Source organism: Bubalus kerabau, chromosome 1 (assembly GCF_029407905.1).
Source record: "Bubalus kerabau isolate K-KA32 ecotype Philippines breed swamp buffalo chromosome 1, PCC_UOA_SB_1v2, whole genome shotgun sequence".
Lineage (NCBI taxonomy): Eukaryota > Metazoa > Chordata > Mammalia > Artiodactyla > Bovidae > Bubalus > Bubalus kerabau.
Genome location: NC_073624.1, coordinates 84,577,001 through 84,596,926, shown reverse-complemented (window position 1 = coordinate 84,596,926; position 19,926 = coordinate 84,577,001). Strand labels below are relative to the sequence as shown.

Genomic DNA, 19,926 nt, shown 5'->3' with positions numbered 1-19,926 from the left:
ACAATAACTGCAGTCACAAAATTAAAAGATGCTTGCTCCTTGGAAGGAAAGCTATGACAAACCTAGACAGTGTATTAAAAAGCAGAGATATCACTTTGCTGACAAAGGTCTGTATAGTCAAACCTATGGTTTTTCCAGTAGTCATGTACAGATGTGAGAGTTGGACCATAAAATAGACTGAGCACCAACAAATTGATGCTTTCAAATTGTGGTGCTAGAAAAGATTCTTGAGAGTCCTTTGGAGTCCAAAGAGCTCAAACCAGTCTGTCCTAAACAAAATTGACCCAAATATTCATTGGAAGAACTGATGCTGAAGCTGAATCTCTAATACTTTGGCCACCTGATGCACAGAGATGACTCACTGGAAAAGATCCTGCTGCTGGGAAAGATTGAAGGAAAAAAGAGAAGAGGGCAGCAGAGGATGAGATGGTTAGATAGCATCACCACCTCAATGGACATGAATTTGAACAAACTCTGGGAGATAGTGGAGGACAGAGGAACCTGGTGTGCTACAGTACATGGGGTATCAAAGAGTCAGACATGACTTAGTGACTGAACAACAGCATTAATAATTTATATTTTTCAAAAAGTACAGAGTTTACCTAAGTTTTCAAATTTATTAACACCAATTGTTCATGATATTTCCTTGTTATTTTTTAAATAATAATTTTTTTTGTTCCTAGTAGTAGCCAAATGATTGAAAATATAGGCTGGGAGTGTCAGACTGCTTAAAATCAGAGCCTAATCCTCTCACTTATTAGTATTGCAGCCTTGACAAAATTATCTACTTAACTGTGCTTCATTTTAACAATATTTTAGCTTCTTTTAAAATCCAGATATATAACTGCTATCCCTTCTCAGTAAATGGAAGCTCATGCTCCCTTAGGCTGCAGTCAAGTCTGATGGCCATTCCTTTGTGAGAGTCTTTTTCATTGGCAGTCCTAAGATTTTATTCCTTACTTTTATGTTACAGGCTGAGCTATATGCTCTTCAAAATTCATGTTGTTGAAGCTCAACATTTCAGAATGTGACTGTGTTTGCACACAGAGCCAATAATGAAGTGATAAAGTTGAAATGAGGCCAGTAGAGTGGACCTAATCCAACCTTTCTGGTGTCCTTATAAGGAGGAGATCGGGACACAGACAGGCACTAAGCTAAGACTCAGCGAAGACACAGTGAGAAGATGACCATTTGCAAGCCAAGGAGAGAGACCTTCAGAAGAAACCAACCCTGTCAACCCTGCTGGTGCCTTGGTCTTAGATTTCTAGCCTCCAGAATGGTGAGAAAATACATTTCTCTTGTTAGGACACCTAAATTGTGATGCTTTGTTATGGCAGCCCTAGCAAGTGCCTTGATAGCAATTTCACCATCATCTATCTACTTATGAATTTATTTTTATCCATTCTGGGATTGGTCCTCAGAGTACTCAAAGACCTATGTCTTTTTTCAATTCTGGTTCATTGTTTACCACCTTTCAAAATACTAATTCTCCACCATTACCACTAGTTTATTCTTCATGAATTCCTATTAAAAATATTTTGGGCATTGCAATTGATTATCCATTTTCTTAATTGCTTTTTGTCTCCCTAATTTTTTTTTATTTTTAGCAGATCTTGTTTCATAATTTCTTGACTTTTTTAATGAAAATCACTCTTTTTTTTATCTCTTTGGGCATTCTCCATTAATGTCTTATTCAGACTACTTCATGGAGAAAACTGTATGCCGCCTTTAAACTATTAGGGTTTTTATAACTGTATTACTGAACTTTTGATTTCTTTTGAAAATTTAGTTTGAAGCTTCCTTTTCAGTAAACAGTTATCGCCCCTCAACCTTCTTATGTTATATATCCATTAAAGATAGTATGTAGCAAAGCTTCACTACATTTGAGCTCATAAAATAAACTTATGCAAATAGAATATAATTTTTGTAGTTTACATATTAGCATTTCATAGGTTTTATGCCTAAAAGAAGTATCCCTTCGCAGAAAAGAAAGTTTGAAAATGACTGTATGCTATGCTATCCTATGCTAAGTCACTTCAGTCGTGTCCGACTCTGTGTGACCCCATAGATGGCAGCCCACCAGGCTCACCCGTCCCTGGGATTCTCCAGGCAAGAACACTGGAGTGGGTTGCCATTTCCTTCTCCAATGCATGAAAGTGAAAAGTGAAAGTGAAGTCGCTCAGTCATGTCCGACTCTTAACGACCCCATGGACTGCAGCCTACCAGGCTCCTCCATCCATGGGAATACACTTTTACTTAGAGAACTCCCTCTAAGATTGCTGTAATGCATGTTTTAGGCACACTTCAGCTACTGGGAAAAGCTGAAGGTTGCTCCCACATGATCTCACGATTTCCTGAGAAGGGAGCACGCCAAGACCATGCTTGAGATGACACAAAACGAAGTCCAGCACAGAAGCTGGAGATGCCTGTAAGGCCAGTCTCATACTCTTTCTCCTTCATGCGCATAGCATTCTCTCATTCATATATAACTTTAGGATTATGTTTTATTGGCTCTTATTCCTATATAGACTTAATTTACCTTGAACTTATCTTTCAGCTTTTCATCTTCCACCTGAATCTAGACAGGCAAAGGGCAGGTTCACTGCTAACACAAGCTCCAACCTAGCTCATCTCAACCACTGGGATTTGAGACCAAAGCCCCATAACAACAAAGAGGTTGCATTTGCCCAGACAGTTTCCTCTGCTCTCTTCCCTTTAGAACCTATAGTAGCAATGTTAAAGACTCAAACATTGGAGTTTAGGATCAAGTCTTGTATTTTCCTCTCCAGCTCTCTAACAGAAATCTTAGTTAGTTATAGTCACTCAATCATGTTTGACTCTTTGCAACTCATGGACTGTAGCCTGCCAGGCTCCTCTGTCCATGGAGTTCTCCAGTCAAGAATACTGGATTGGGTTACCATTCCTTTCCCCAGGGGATCTTTCCGACCCAGGTGTTGAACCCAGGTCTCCTGCATTGCAGATGGACTTTTTACCATCTGAGTCACCAGGGAAGCACAACAGAGGTCTTTTTTTTTCTTTTTTCAGAAGTCTTAATACTTAGCAAATGCACATGCATTGGAAGTAGAGGCAAAAGTCTCCCCAGGGTTCCCTACCTTGTCAGTCCCTTCATAAGAGACACAGCAGGGTGCCTGAAGGATGCCTTGGTCCAGACCTTGCCCCTGCCCTGGAGGATCCACCATGCAGGTTCTAGTCAGTCAACTGACTAGAAACTGCAGAGACAGGTCAAGGTTAAAAGGCAGGGCTACTGCAGAGAATTGACAATAGACAGGTCTTGGGGCTCCCTGCCACTCGGTTCCTCACTCTCAGATCAAGGCATTGCTAGGAGCTTCCAGTCCTTTTCAAATAACCCTCAATGATTCATCTCAAGAACGGAAGTAAGCAAGTTATTTTCATAAAATGTTTCTACTTTTTAATTAACATTATCCCACAATTCTATCATTCCCTAATCTCTCTCAGTACTCAAGAGATCTTTTTTTCCACAAAGTATCCAGGAGGTATACACACTTCTGTAACCAGAAGGCCCTCCACTTCTCCAAAACATTGAAAGTCTCTTATAGCATCCCCAAAGACCGCCCCTGCTCCTGTTCACTGATCTCCTCTCATGTGGAAACCCACAAGACACCCTGCAAACTGCATGGGCACCTCAAGCAAGCACAAAGGTGGCATAGGACATGTTCAGAAATCTGATCTCGGAGAAGCAAGGGAGGAACAATACTTCCTGAAGGCCAGACTAGTCATTATCCCAGACCTGTAATGATGTGGTGGCACTGGCCTCTTTGGTGACTGTTGGAAGGACTGAGTGAAATAATGCAAGTGCTTAGCAAGAGAAGGTGCTCTGAAAATAGTATTATTTTCATTCTACCCACAACTGGAGCCCTTTGCCCATATGGTAGAGTGGGAGATGGGACAATTCCTAAATCAGAGCTACCTGTCTGTAATGGAGAGAACACTTAGCCGTCCTGTATTAAACATATCCTACATGCCTGCCACTCTTTTCAGTACTTTGCATGAGTGGTTATTATCTGCCTCCTCAAAGATAGTGTCTCAGAGGCAGAGAGTGGCTTATCCAGGTCACCCAAAGTCAACTGACTAGAAACTGCAGAGACAGGTCAAGGTTAAAAGAATGGGATGTAGATACCAGAGTAAATAAAACTATGTGTAGAAGGTTAGCAAAAGTATAAATATATAAGAAACTGAGGTTTGTTTGGGGACAGAGAGGAATTAGGTATGGGGAATGGCCTAAATGGTATGGGACTGACATAGATGACTTAGATATTTTGGTCAAAAATCAAGCATTGTAAGAATATATGAAGATACAGAAAGTCAGATGGGAATGTGGATACAGGAGTACACAAAAGTACAATCTGATGAGAGCATCAATAATGAACCGAGAGCTCAGTTTCAAGTGGTTCTGAGCTAAATGTACTGTGAAAGTCAAGGGATGCGTTTTTACCATATCTACTCTGAGAAAAGTACAAGTTCTACAGACTGATTAACATTTTTACCATATAATCAATTTTGAAAAATGTATGAGGTTATCCCTGAATATTTATGGATGATATCTTTATGAAGATCTTTATAAAGATTTATGAAGTTGTGTTCCTGAATTTCAAGGTACATCAGAGGTTTAGTTTTTTTCCTAAAATGCAAATAAACTACTTATTTAATGTTGTGGGGTTTTTTTTTGTCTGTACAGTCTCAACTTTGGTCTCAAGTCAAACCCCCATCTACTTCCCCACCATCCAGTTGAGTCACCAGCAAACTGAGTATCACACCAGGGGCATGGCTGAATCAACAGTAGCAGAACAGGGCAGACTGAGTGGGGCTGGACTGAAACTGGCTGGGGAGGCGGGCATATTAATATTATCTACTTTATAAATTTAATATTATCAATTTATAAATTTACCTTATAAATTGTCCGTAAAGATTAAGAAGGATGATGCATGTAGAGCAATAAGCATGGTACCTAATATTGTTTATTATTATTAACATAATATTCTATATAAAAATATATTCATCATCATCAGGGCTTCTGTCATTAGTTCTGTGAGAGTAAAGGCTCCAGGCACTAGAAAGGAAACCAGCAGGAGCAGAAGACTCAGCTTTAAAAGGACCACGGCTCTAGGTGACTTTGATCAGGAGTCAGGCACATGGGAACAAGACAGATCAGAAACGCAGTTTTCAGAGCTGGGACCCAGGGTGAAGCCGGACACAAAGCCAGACCAGCAGAAACGCTGATTTGCCACAGCATCTCAGGGTCTGGATGGAACTCCTTCAGGCTTCTGCCTGGGGTCAGGTTGGTTGTAGAGACCAGGACTGAGCTGAACTGGCAGAGAGAGTTCAGGAGGACACCAAGCAAGGTATGCTCTGGGGCTCTTGCTTCCTCTTCTTCACAATGCAACTGAATTAGATTATCCACAATTGATAGAACAATGGAGTTCAGTATTTTTTCCCCCAGGAGACATATATCACAGGATTTCAGGTCAAATTTTACAATAACGAAGCAACTATGAACATGTGTTTGTCACAGATCTCTGCTCTCCGAAAATGTTATGTCTTCCAGACATAATACATTTATGAATGGACATCAGAAATTCATTTTAAATGTATATTTACTGGATTCTGTGCCCACAGGAAAGCCTGCTATTAGCTTAAAGTGAAAAGTTTTGAGGAGTTCCAAGCACAGAGCCTTTCCCTTAGAAGGGCCTGTGTCTTTAATAGAGTAGGTTTGCAGACCGCCCCGGGCAAATGCTAAGTATGCCAGCATCCCAAGACTTTCCTTATGAAGTGTCAGCCTGGTTGGGTCAAGTCCTCAAGACAGACATAATTATCTCTAGCATGATTCTGTTTCATACCAATACCATATATAGCTTTGGGTTTAGACTCAGGAGAGAGCACATAACTCGTTTGGAGCTCAAGAGGAGTGTATGATTACAAAGACCACTCCCTTACACCTTTTAATTTTTTTATGATTCCCCAGAACAAATATATAGTGGTTTTTCTGGCTGTCTAGCAAGAAACTTGGTGCCCCCTAAGCTATCCTGGCACACCCTCTGAAAATTCTTAAGATGAGCTAAAGTCAAGGAAAAAACGATCTGGGTAATTAAAAGACATATAAACAAAAGATTACGTACCAAGATGACTTGAAACCCTTTAGTAAAACCATTGTAAATTGTGCTTTGTGGAGAACAAAACCATAAAGTATTATAGCAAGTAAACACATTATTGTATTAAATGTAATCTCAGAGCCATGGACTTTCCCAATTCTGCTTCTATAATTTTCTATCTTTGTGGTTTTTTTTTTTTGCTTAACAAAAGAAACCAGTCTTTGAAACAATGATCTTGCTACAGTATGCGGCAGTGACATAACACAAGCTTGAATGCGACCCACTGCAAAATCCAAGAAAAGACCCCTCTTTGTTGTATACCACGTACCCCCCCACACACACGCGCACGCACAACCTTCCCACCTTTCTCCACTGAGCAGAGTACATTGGTTGGACTAACAGGGGTATCTGCAGGAATACCTGCTACCATCAACTTAAAAAAACCAGACTTCCTAGATGGAATTCTAATAGGTCCTTACATTTGCATTATGCCCTGTAGTCTTTCAATAGCGTTTACTGAGAGGGATACAAAAGGCAGCAAGACATTCCTCTCCCCACTCCCAAATAATAGCTTGATGTGGATACTCACAGACAAGCAAGCAGGCAACTACAGTTCAACAGAGGAAGGAGAGGCAGCCTGCTAGGAAAGACACCAGGGAGTACCCAACACACCTTCCTAAAGGGCTCCCTCTGAACTTCCAGACACCCTCTGGCACCAGGTGTCATTGTCAATTTTATAGATGAGGAAACTAAGAATTAGAAAGGCTGAGTGCCTTGCCCAAGTTAAACATATATATGCAGAAGGGGAGTTTTGATCATATGACACTATTCAACATCTAGACATAACATTTTTTATCCCTAAGGCAATAATTTATCAAACAGTACGTAGATTTACTGGATTGGGCTGATGTAGCTTTCATAGTCAGTTTTAGAACTAGAAGAATCTGATGCAATATTTTTAAGTCTTTATTTTAGTCTTACCTTTTAACCCCACAAATTCATGAGACTGGTTTAGATTCCTTTGGGAGAAACCACCGAAGACTCTACCTCCTTATCTGAATATCCTTTCTATTAATACAAACTACAGTTGACCCTTAACATTCACAAAGACTAACAGCATGAGAAAATGTGAATACTCATATTTGCAAATGCTTCTACAACATATAATTTTCTCCATAAAATGGTAGTCTTTCATTCATTCCTTCATTTAAGAAGCATCTTATTGAAATCTTGCTACAGGCAGGCAATAAAGTAAAACCAAACAATCTAAACGACCCCTTTAGAGCAGAAAACAGCACAACCAAGTTGAGATTAGTTACCAGTCAGCGAGGCGCTGCTGCTGCTGCTGCTAAGTCCCTTCAGTCGTGTCCGACTCTGTGCGACCCCATAGATGGCCTCCTACCAGGCTCCTCTGTCCCTGGGATTCTCCAGGCAAGAACACTGGAGTGGGTTGCCATCTCCTTCTCCAATGCATGAAAGTGAAAAGTGAACGTGAAGTCGCTCAGTCCTGTCCGACTCTTAGCGACCCCATGGACTGCAGCCCACCAGGCTCCTCCGTCCATGGGATTTTCCAGGCAAGAGGACTGGAGTGGGTTCACTGGTAAAGTGACTCATTTCAGTGCACTCGTATCATTATGCATCAGATCAGATCAGATCAGTCGCTCAGTCGTGTCTGACTCTTTGCGACCCCATGAATAACAGCATGCCAGGCCTCCCTGTCCATCACCATCTCCCGGAGTTCACTCAGACTCACGTCCATCGAGTCAGTGATGCCATCCAGCCATCTCATCCTCTGTCATCCCCTTCTCCTCCTGCCCCCAATCCCTCCCAGCATCAGAGTCTTTTCCAATGAGTCAACTCTTCTTCGCATGAGGTGGCCAAAGTACTGGAGTTTCAGCTTTAGCATCATTCCTTTCAAAGAAATCCCAGAGTGCGTGCATGCAAATCCCTGCGTCAGCAAAATTATAAACACTACATGTCATGGATTTTAGATCATTGGTATGTTATTGAAACTACAAGTTATAAAACTATAAATGTGCTAGATTCCCGTACCTGGTGCTGGAGACTTAGATTGTTTGTCTGTGTCACTTGACTTCTCTGTGCATCCTAGAGTTGAAGTAGATCATCTGTAAGATTGTTCTTAGTCCTAAATACTGATGCTATCAAGTATTCTATTAAGGAAGGGCAGCTTTGGAGTTGTGAATTTTAATTATAAGGGCTGTCTTAGTCTGTTCTGGTTTCTGTAGCAAAACACCATAGACTACTAGTTGGCATATAAACAACAGACATTTATTTCTCACGGTTCTGGAGACTGGGAAGTACAAGTGCGAGGCATAAATTTTTTATCTGATGAGGTTCTTTTTTCGTGTTCACAGACGGCCATCTTTTCACTGTGTCCTCACATGGTAGAAGGGGTAAGAGAGCTCTTTGGGGTTTCTTGTATAAAGCCACTAATTCTACTTATGAGGGCTGCATTCTCATGACCTAATCACCTCCCAGAGGCCCCATCTCCAAATGCCATTATATGATTTGGAGAAAATACAAACCCTCAGTCTATATCAAGGGTATTTATTTGTTAGGAGCAATGTACACACTGTCACCTCATTTTCATAAAAAACGTATCTTTTATTCTCTCCAGGGACTGATCTCTTAAATTTTGTCTCTACAGTTGTAAAATCTGGAAGGTAAGTGCTTTTGATTATAATAATGGAGAAGAAGCAGCTACAACCATCATACCAATCAAGCAAATGAACATTTTATGGTTTCCATGAAACCAGGTTGCATATATATACTAAATCTTCATGGAAGGCAAGGTACTCTGTTCTTCAATCCATAGAAATTATTTTAAAACACCTCAGCCTTTGGGCCATTGCATTATCATATTTCTCTCACGGCTCATAATTGCCTTTAAATGTGTGAGTGAGATCTATTTCTGGATCATCATTTTCCAAAGCAGTCCCACAATGACTGTTGCAGGGTTGCTACTAACTGCTTTACAATGGCTTTCTCAAGCTTGCATAACAGTGGTGCTGAAACTGCTGCAGGTGATTAACATTCATTGGCTGCCCACAATATGTCCACAAAACCATATGTGCAGCGCAAGCTTTCCAGCATCACAGCCTCAGAGACAATATGTTTCCCGTAGCAGGACAGTCGACAACAAATGCAGGGATCACCTTCAAAGGTGAGTTTAAAGCATTAGTCACAAACTGGGCTTTCTGGGAACAAGAGAACAGCTCATAGACGTGGGCTTTTACCTTTTTTTTTTTTTAACCAAGTTGCCAATGTTTAAAAACTAGTATAGGCAACATTTTAAAAGTCTGGATTCCTTACTTCATATAATTTAGATGATATGGTGACAACAAAGCCTATATTTCCAGTTGACAATGATGGGTTGGAATTGACTGACCACTTAGGTAGGTTTTGACACTTCCTTACTCCATTCATTTACAATATTATTCTGATGGACATTAAGCTTATACCCATCAGTCTGTCAATCCCATTTAAACCTATTTCTAAATAATCTATTGGAAAGAAATATAGATATCCTGGCCCAAGTTAACACAGAATCCTTCACATGAGGTTCACGGCCCATGACTGGCACAGAGCATACAGAGATGTTTGTTGGACCACACTGAACCGAATGTAGTGCACAGAAAGAAAATAGGATGTCGGGTTTCCTGAGGTGAACTCTGAAAACTTAGAACAAACAATTTTGATCAGATTGTAAAGAAGCCATGACTATAGGCTTCTTTACCACACCAGCTTCCAGTGACCATGTCCTGTTGGCCCTCCCACCGACATGCTGTGCACTCAAGGGCCTGGGTGCCACACCCAGAACAAAACATTCTCATTAAATTAATGACCTCTCCCAAACATCCAAAGGTCTTCAATCAACACCAATATCAAAGCCACATTAGTGGCAATGGGGCCCAAGGGATTTGAGATTGGATTTACAATCTGATTCCTACAGAAAGTGGCGCCTGCCATATTGTGGGAAAAATTAGGAAGTGTTCCAAGCACTGCTCCCTCAGCTACTGAGGGGACCAGACTGATCCCCAAGTTCTGCAGACTTGTTGCATTAATGGCTCCACAACCTAATTCAAGCAGCATATGCGTCCCCACACCCCCCCATACATGCGCACGTGCTGAGGGTGTTTGTTGCAACAGTGGAACAATCCCAGAAATGGGCCATTATAAACATTTTGTTCATGGCTTTCCAGCTAAGAAGTTTCCATCAAAATGATACATGGTACTGGCTATGCAAGAATTTCCAGCCTAGGTAAAATCTCTATTTGCAAGTTACATTGAATTAACACCCAGCATAAATCTGGACCTCTGTTTTCTTACTTGTATAAAGATAGTCTCAGTGGTTCTCAAATAGGTTAGTGCAGAAAATGGCAGAGCACTTCTTCCCTGAAGAAATACTACTCAGAACCACAATATATAAAACAATAGTTAGCTTGCTCTTGTTGAAAAGGCCTGAGCCTTCCTTTCTGACCCCTTCCCCAACATTCATACTTTGGGAAACTCTGAAACCCACTGCCCAAAATGATCTCAAAATCTCCTTCCAGCCCTGATCTTCTATGACTCTAAGTCTGTATCTTCTAAGTCCTGTATATGGTTATGTATACCTATAACCCATGTAATATAGGATATGATAGGACTATTATAGGGAAGAACAATATCTGACTCCGTATTAGATCCATTTTTTAACTTTTGTATTCTGTTACTACTGCTTCAAGTTAAGAATGTTGCCTATAGCCTGAAATATATAGGATAGCCCATTCCCAAGGCTCTGACCTCTAAGGGTAACACTTTTCTACTCATATAGCAATAAAAATTACAAAACAGAGAATATCATTTGTCTCATTATAGGGTTACAGGAACATTGTGACCTAACCTGTGTGGAAAGCTGCAAGAATAAAGGATTACTACACCAAGAAGTTTACAACAACCAACTTTGCCCTTTCTTCATCTTACCTTTAAAAATGCCTTGCTGAAACACTTCAGGGGCTTCAGAGGTTTTGAGGCATGAGCCACCTGGTCTCCTTGCAGGCCCTGAAATAAGCCTTTTTCTACTCCAACTCTGACATTTTGGATATGTTTGTCCTCTCTGTGCATCGGGCACATGAACTTGTGTTTGCTAACAGGACTACACAGTAGTACCTTTTAGCTGCTTGAGTCAGGTATTGGCAGGAGACTTAACGGCTTACCACAGAGGGCAGTAGAGCTTTTAAGCTCTGGCTCAAATGGAAGATATGTTTCAGCTCAGTTAACCTTATGCCAAAAGTAGTAGCTCACAAACCTTCCCACCACCAGAGCCCAGAGGGAAGAGAGAGCTCAGAGACCAGGAATCCCAGCCTGACCAAGCACAGGAGATGGAACTAGAGAAGAGAGGGCAGGATGAGTCGTGCAGAGACAACACTCCACGCCAAACAGTACTTTACCAAGACATTTCTGCCTTTGTCCACAACCCTCACATATTCACCTCTTTTCTGTGAAAACTAAGATACTGTGAGGGGAGTCCATGGTGTATACTTGATGTTCAACAAAATCTGAATTTCCAACCTTGGAGTCTTGATAGATGTGACAGACTTTCGTTTTCATAGGAAAACCTAAAAATTATGCCATATATTTACTTAACCATAGAAAGAATCAAAGGTCAGCTGAGCATACCACATTAGCATAAAGATGTTAATTCATCTTTTCTGCAAATGGAAAAATTACTTTTGGAATATCACCAAACTCCCTTCTGACAGTAGCTTGGGCATGAAAACAATGGGTGGCTGAATGTATTCTTTTTGAGAATACATTTAGGTAGAGACTTAAATATAAAACCATCTTCAAGTCAAAAGTAGATTTTGCATAAAATATTCATTCCACATTCTGAAGTGTATTATAAATGCAAAAATGGAACATTTTTAAGTAATTGTATTCCAGATACTTCTTTTTATACTCAGATACACTTTTTTTGAGATCCCATTTAATCAGAAAAAAAAAACAAAATTGGAATTCTAAAGGTGAAAATCCTGGAGTGTAATTTTTGCTGTCATTTAAAATACTGCTTTGTTTAAACTCTAAAAATGAAGAAAAATGTAAACTGTATTTTATTTTGCAGTGGCCCAACAATTGAAACAATTTAACTGAAAATATTGTAATTACAGTAACAACAGATTATCCTATCTAGAAAATGCCCTGTCTTCTTTGCAGTGTTGCCCTGCTTATCTCCTTAATAAGAATTCCTATTCATTCACTCTGAAAATGCTAGCATTTTAAAGAATAACAAATAGGGACTATCATTAATGGTTAGAAGAAAATAGGGACATTTTGAAGATGTTGCCTGGCTTTGAAGTATAATTGTTTTAAGGGAGTTTTTCTGGTTTTGCCAAGGTGATAGATCACACAGCCCTTCCTGTCAACAGTCTGTATAACTTTCTTGACTCAGACACATGTTGTGGTGAGACCTGCCTTTTCACAGGATAATATTAGAGAGGTTTATGAATTTGCACTTCCCTGGAGAAGGAAATGACAACCCACTCCAGTATTCTTTCCTGGGAAATCCCATGGACAGAGGAGCCTGGTGAGCTATAGTCCATGGGGTCACAGAGAGTCAGACATGACTAAGCAACTAACACACACACACATAAATTTGTACTACTTCTAATGACTGACTTATAAGAAACCATTTGGGGGGAATTCATGATCCTTAAAAAAAGAAAAAGGAAAATTTCAGAAAGAACAAGTTAAGACTTTTCCAAGATGCCTGAAAACAAATCAAATATTGTTTTACCTCAGAAAATCTGACAGCCGCTACTCTGTAATTTTAAAAATATTTACTATAAACAGCTTTAAGAACAGACTCCTCTTCTTTTTCCTCTGAGGCACTTTGTGTTTTTGGTAAATGTCACTAGCAACCAGCAGCAGATTCTCTTACTAATGTGGCTTAGGTGCTGGGCGTTAGGGTTTGAGAATATGAAGAAGATAGACTTCCAGGAAACCAAAAAAAAAAAAAAAAAAAGGTTCAGAAAAAAATGACCATCACAGCATCCTTAGAGTTTATTTCATTAAGAAACTACTTGGAAACACCCACTCACTACTAATTCCTATGCAGACTTCACTACCTTATTCTCACTGGGTTAGATCTGTCTTGTCTGATACAATTCTACCTTGCCCAAATCTAGAAAATAAATCATGGCCTTGTTTCACATAAATCCCTTATTTTTTATTTCTATGCACATTTATTTGTATATTAAATAGAACTGTGTATTTCTTTTGTTTTCTAAATGCTTCCTCATCCTGATTCTCACCTTTGCCAAAGAGGGAAGGAAGAGATAGTCTCCATAGCGCTCTCCTAAACCCATACAAGGAAGAACAGCTTTCCCTGAGGAGCCAGGCAGCCCACAGCATTACCAGGGAAAAGACTGTCCTTCTGAAATGTCTTCAGAAGAGCCCCAATGGGAAGCCCAGCAACAGCCTCATTTTCATGAATGCACCCTAGTGAGAATTCCCCAGCACCTTGTCCAGCCCTTCTACACAACAGGACTGGCTACCAGGAGAGGAAGCCAGTCAGAACTGTCAGCGAATGGTGGGGAACTGAGCCCCAGAATAAACCCAGTGCTGACGAGCTGCTTTGGTCTCAGGCCAGCTTCCTCTGCCACAGCACGTGCTGGGGCTGACTGTCACATGGGGAGAGAGCTGTTCTGTTCACTGAGAGCATTTTTGGAGAAACTGTATCCCAGAGGTAACATCAAAATACCTTCCTAAAATAGATGGTGCTTCTGCCGAGGATAAATGTGTAGAAAACTGAGGCTGCAGCACTGGGGCTTCAGATAGCTGGTGGAAGCATCTGCTTGCCTCTCAAAGAGGAATAGCAATCCTGCACGGTGTGAATGTTCTGGTGAGTCAACCTATGACAGGCGCATACAAGTTAATTATAGTTATCAGAGATTATTCCATATTAGCACGGCAGCAAACCTGTTAGCCTGGTCTTTAGCTCTTCTATTAACTGGGAAAGTAGTCCCCTTGTGTATGAGGGTGAGGCAAGCACAGTGAAGCTTGCCAAAAAGATTTTAAAGAAAAAAAGTCAGTGCATAAAGCTGGCTGATTTTTTGATATCTGCTGCCTAAGGCTTCAACAAAGCCTGGGCTAAGAAGAACAGATTATGTTCAAAGTTGCAATTTGGAAACCCATGTTCTACAATTTAAAAGAATCAGTGGAAACCTTTTCACCCAAGTGCCACACCAAAGCAATCAGAGCCTGTGAAGCCAGGCTGGCATGTGAATTCACTGCAAAGATTTCCATCATGATTTTAAAATAAGGATAGAAACCATATGTTGGTGTGCTAAAATATAAGCGCATTCAAGTCAAGTCACTGCCTCTGACAGTAACACAAAGGGACAGTTTATAGAAGTCAAAGGTCACTTTCATGAAAAAATAATCATAGTTGGAAGGATGCATAGGAGTCAGCTAGTGCAGCCTTCCCATCCTCCACTCTTCACCTGTGGCCTTGGTTTGCAAATGTGGAGGCTGAGACATAAAAAGACAAGGGCATTGGCCCACCATCACAAAGCTAGTTGGTGCCAAAGCAAGAACTGGAGAAGAGGTAAGTGATCCCTTGGTTTACTGCTCTTTCCAACTCTACACATTAGAGATGCCACCTACACATTCAGAGCCTTTTCAAAAAGTTCTAATAATAAAACTGCACTGTAAAATATTGTACAAACCTACTTTTAATCCTTTTTGGGCACTGAACAGTTTTAAATGCATGTTATATGAATAGCTAATTATATACAATTAGCCTGGACAGAAAAGAAGATGGAACAACAATGTTAAATACATTTCATACCAAAGTCCAAGATTAACATGAAGATAAAACCACTCTCTGAATGCATAAGATCCCATCATCTTTCTAGATTTGTTTGACAAAATAATAGGAACTCCGAAATGTGCAACCAGCTGGCCAATGTTGAAATTGCACTGGTAGGGACCTGAAAATTTAGGGTTGGTGGATTGAGAATGAGCCCTAGTCTTCCCCCAAACCCAACCCTGCTCAACCCCAAATCACAGGGAATGAAGCCATATCCCACTAATCCCAACCCAGAGTAACTAAAAGGGTGAAGAGAATGGGCCAGGTCATCCTCCACAAGTAACCCCATCCAAGCCACAGAACAGCCCAAGCAGAACAGGTCAAAAACTCTCAAAGTAGTGGATTTGCCAGGAATGAGATAAGTCTCGTAATTTAATTGATGTTGAAAAGCAAATCAACAACGTGGAATCACAAACCAGATATACACTGCCATCTGATGCCGTCATTGTTATTGTGCAGAGACACGTAATAAAGACTGGAGCTATCGTGGTGCTATTGTTGATTCAGTAGGAGCCAGCAGAAAGGACCACGCTAGGAAAAACGCTGATGTTTCCTTTTTGTTTCTCCATCTACCTTCCATTCCAAGCCCCCCTGGGGGAAATCACAACCCTGGGAGATCCCACCTTCCTCTCCAGCCTAGTTTTCTGAGTCTTCGCTACAACTTCACTCCTCGAGCCTCTCAACCAGGCAGGCAGCCTCCTCCTAGCGCAACTCACTCCTCTGCACCTGGCTTTCAGCAGTCCCTTCCCTATGGAAAGATGGTGACAGACAAACCCATGCTGGCTTGTTAATGATTGAAGGCAATTTAATGCTGGATTGACAGCATTCATTCTAAAGATAGAAAACAGTGGCAAATTCTCCTGTGACATGCCCAGGTACTTGCCAATAATAGTCATCTCTCATAAATCATCACAGGAGAGGAAAAGCATTGTGATTCTGAAGCAAGTGTCCCAAAGTGACGAGAGAAGAGGTCGCAGGCACTAGGAGCCAGGCCAGAAGAAAAACAGCTATGGTGGGTTTGGGGGGAGTTGATTATTTTGAGCTTTCCTCTGTGTGTGTGCTAAGACAACAGTGTTAGTCCTCACGTGTTTCTCCTCAAGTGTCCAATTCTTTGTGCCCGTATGGACTATAACCTGCTCCTCTGTCCATGGGATTCTCCATGCAAGAATACTGGAGTAGGTTGCCATGCCCTCCTCCAGGGGATCTTCTCAACCCAGGGACTGAACCCGAGTCCCTCATACATCTCCTGCATTGGCAGGCTGCTTCTTTACCACTAGTGCTGCCAGGGAAGCTCTGTGTTTAAGTGTGTCCAAGGCCCTTGCACAGGCCCTAGCTCCTTTCACGAGGAAGCAGAGGGGAGAGAGTCAATATTCAGGATCAGACCTTGTTAAGCGTGACTCTGGTTCTACCACTTATTAGTTGAGGGGCTTTGGCCAAGTTGCTTAACCTCTCTAAACCCCAATTTTGTCACCTGTATCTCAAAGGATTGTTCTGAGGATCACACAAGTTAATAAATACAAGGTGTTTTGCTCAGTGCCTTGTGCAGAGTAGATGCTCAACAGTGTTAAATTATTACTATTAAATGTTTTTAATATTAGCCATCATCATCATCATAAGAAGCCTGTGAACTTCCTGTTTCATCATGCTCCTCTGCAGTCAGCATCAGCAGCCTCATACCACCAAAAAGGAAAAAGGTGTAGTGCCAAAGAGTGCAGGCTTTGCCATCACACAGAGCTAAGTTGTTCCATTTGCCACTTAATAGCTGTTTGACCCAAACACACAGTTAACATCTCCGGGCTTCCTCAGTTTCTTCATCGGAAAGTGGGAGTAATAACACCTATCTCTAGGCTTCCTGCCAAGACTGAATACAATAGAGCACATAAAATGTTTAATACACAGTCTGATGCACAGGAAATGCTCAAGAAGTAATAGCTGTCATTATTATCAACATCATCACTCCATCTTAGGCCTGTGTGCTTCAAATGACTCATCAGTCTGCCCCAGTTTGCAGTCATGACCCAAAGACCTTCATCCATCAATTCTCAACTCAAATGCAACCTCATCCTTTAAAGTCAGTCTCTCCACACTTTACTTTGTTTATTTACGTCTTTGTGATTATCATGATCTGTGATTAACTTGGGGGGTTGGGTTTACTTGTTTATTTTCCTTTTCTCCTTTCTGAAATGTAAACTCTGTAAGAGGGGAAGGCTCTTTATCTGTCATGTTCATAATAGAACACAGTCTGACTAATAGAAGATACCTATAAAGCATATGAGGAATCAAAAAGAGAAAATACTGAGGAAGGGACTATTTCCAGGTTCTGAAGTTATACATCCACTGGGGCAGAGACTGTTTCTATCTAACTCCCCATCATATACCCATAACCAGCCTAGTAAGCTCATGATTGTTAAACAAATGCATGTACAAATTCTACTCTTAGGCCCAGCCTGCTGATAACTCTGGCCTTCAAAGACATCCTGAGAGTATCCGAGGGGTGTCACTGAAGCCAGTCAGCAAATATCTGCCTCGTGCCTATGAGGCTGTGGTTCTCAGAGTTTGCCATGCTTAGGTATGACCTGGGGATGCTGTTAAAACCCGTATTTTTATTCCTCACTACAGCCAATACTGGATTAGGAAGTTGGGTGGGGCCTTAGAATCTGCATTTTTAGTTAGACTTTCCAGATGTTCCTAACATAAGATATTGAGGATGACACTTTGAGAAACTCTCATTAAAGTACCTACCTTGAAAGAAGATGGTTAAGAGTTAGTCTCTTCCATAGACTTGCAGTTGCCAAGGGGGAGGGGTAGTAAGGGGTGGGGAAGGGAAGGATTGGGAGTTTGGGATTAGCAGATGCAAGCTGTTATATATAGGTTGGATAAGCAATAAAGTCCTATTGTATAGCCCAGGGTGCTCTATTCAACATCCTGTGATATACCATAATGGAAAAGAATATATATATATATACACACACACACACATATATGTATGCATCCAAGTCATTTTGCTGTACAGCAGAAATTAACACAACTTTGTAAATAAACTATAGTTAGTGTTAATGTTAGTTGCTATCGTGTCCAGTTCTTTGTGATCCCATAGACTGTAGCCCACCAGGCTCCTCTGTCTAAGGAATTCTCCAGGGAAGAGTACTGGAGTGGGTAGCCATCCCTTCTCTAAGGTATCTTCCTGGCTCAGGAATTGAACCTGGGTCTCCTTCATTGCAGGCAGATTCTTTACCATCTGAGCCACCAGAGAAGCCCACTTGAAGAAAAAAAACAAAGTTTTTTTTTTAAAGTAAGTCTCTTCCCACAAGGTGAAATATGATGATCTGGTTTAGGAGATAAGACAAGTAAATCCTGAGGGGTCCAGATCAAGATGGCAAAGGAAGAAGATCTTGTGCTCACCTCCTTCCATGGACACACCAAAACTACAACTAAATATAAAACAACAATTTCTGAGGAAGACCTGAAGACTAACAGATTTCTAAAACTAAGGATGTAAAGAAAAGGTCACATCAAGATAGGTAGGAGGGTCAAAGATGTAATCTAGTCAGAACCAACACCCTGGTACAGCACCCCACAAATGGGAGGGATATCACAGCCATGAAGCTACCCCACACTCAGAAATGAAGGGTGAGCCTCACGTAGTCTCCCCAGTCTGGGAGATCTACACTAGGAAGATAACCCTCCATGGTGTTTGCCTCTGAAAACCAGTGGGGCTTACATTCAGGAGAGCGAGAGGGCTACAGGAAACTAAGACTCTGCTTTCAGAGGGCATGTGCACAAACTCACTCATTCCGAGTCCCAGCACAGAGGCAGCAGGCTGAAAAGAGCCTGAAATATACGAGAAAGAAGTTTATTAACTAATTTTAAGGCATGTACCCGAAAGCAGGTATCTAGTGGATCTTTCTCCTGGAAAAAAGAGCACTGGAGCATGCCATTTATTTACTCTCCTTTCATCTAAGTGGCACATCACTGGTGTGTACATTTCTGTCACTCTCCATCAATCTACTTGATGGCATGGCCCCCACCCTGGCATTAATTTCCTGAGGACCAACTCCCCCCAGCCCACTGGCCATGGGTGGCGCCATCAAAGCAGTTCCTGCCCCACTTTACCTGGCAGGAACCATATCAACCTGGACTGGTATCCCTCTAAAGTGGCTCCCATTCCAGGCAGTCAGCCCTAAATGTAAGAGTTTCAGCCTGGATTTATAACCAGATATACTGAGGACAAGCCTCACACATTAGCATGCCTGCTAGAGTCACAGCCAGTTTTCTCAGCCAGCTGGCCTGAGAGCAAACCATGCCCATGAGTGCACCTGCAACAAACCAACCCAGCCACAAGATACGGGTACACCAAACCCATATAGGGGATACCCTCAGAACACCTAGCTCCAGTGATCAGAGGAACTGCTCCACTGGGCCCCACATAACATTTTCTACATAAGATCATTCTTTCAAAACTAGGAGATATAACTGATGTACCTAATACATTGAAAGAAACACAGAAAGTTAGGCAAAATGAGGAGGAAATTATGCTTTCCAAATGAACAAACAAGACAAAACCTCAGAAAAAGGACTGAAAAAAAAAAACAGATAAATAGTTCAAAAGAATAGTCATAAAGATGCTAACCAAACTGGGGAGAAGAATGGAGGAATTCAATATGACATTCAAAAAAGAGATAGAAAATATAAAAAAAAAACAATCAATCTTAAGGAAGAATACCAAAACTGAAATGAAAAATATACTAAATGAAATCAATAGCATATTAAATGAAATAGAAGAACAATCAGCAATTTGGAAGACACGGTAGTAGAAATCACCCAATCAGAACAGCAAAAAAAAAATATTTTTTTAAATGAAAATAATTTAAGGGACCTCTGAAACTATATCTAGCATATTAACATTTGCATTGTAGAGGACCCCAGAAG

The 19,926-nt window shown here is 41.0% G+C and overlaps 1 protein-coding gene across 1 annotated transcript in view; it reads left to right on the top strand.

Moving 5' to 3' along the window:
• The first annotated feature begins 514 nt into the window (after positions 1-514).
• PRICKLE1 (prickle planar cell polarity protein 1) overlaps positions 515-19,926 on the top strand; it is a 266,282-nt gene continuing 246,870 nt past the window's right edge. The window contains exon 1 of the mRNA XM_055581202.1: positions 515-524. The gene's annotated coding sequence lies outside the window, so the exon portion shown is untranslated. The remainder of the gene's footprint in view (positions 525-19,926) is intronic.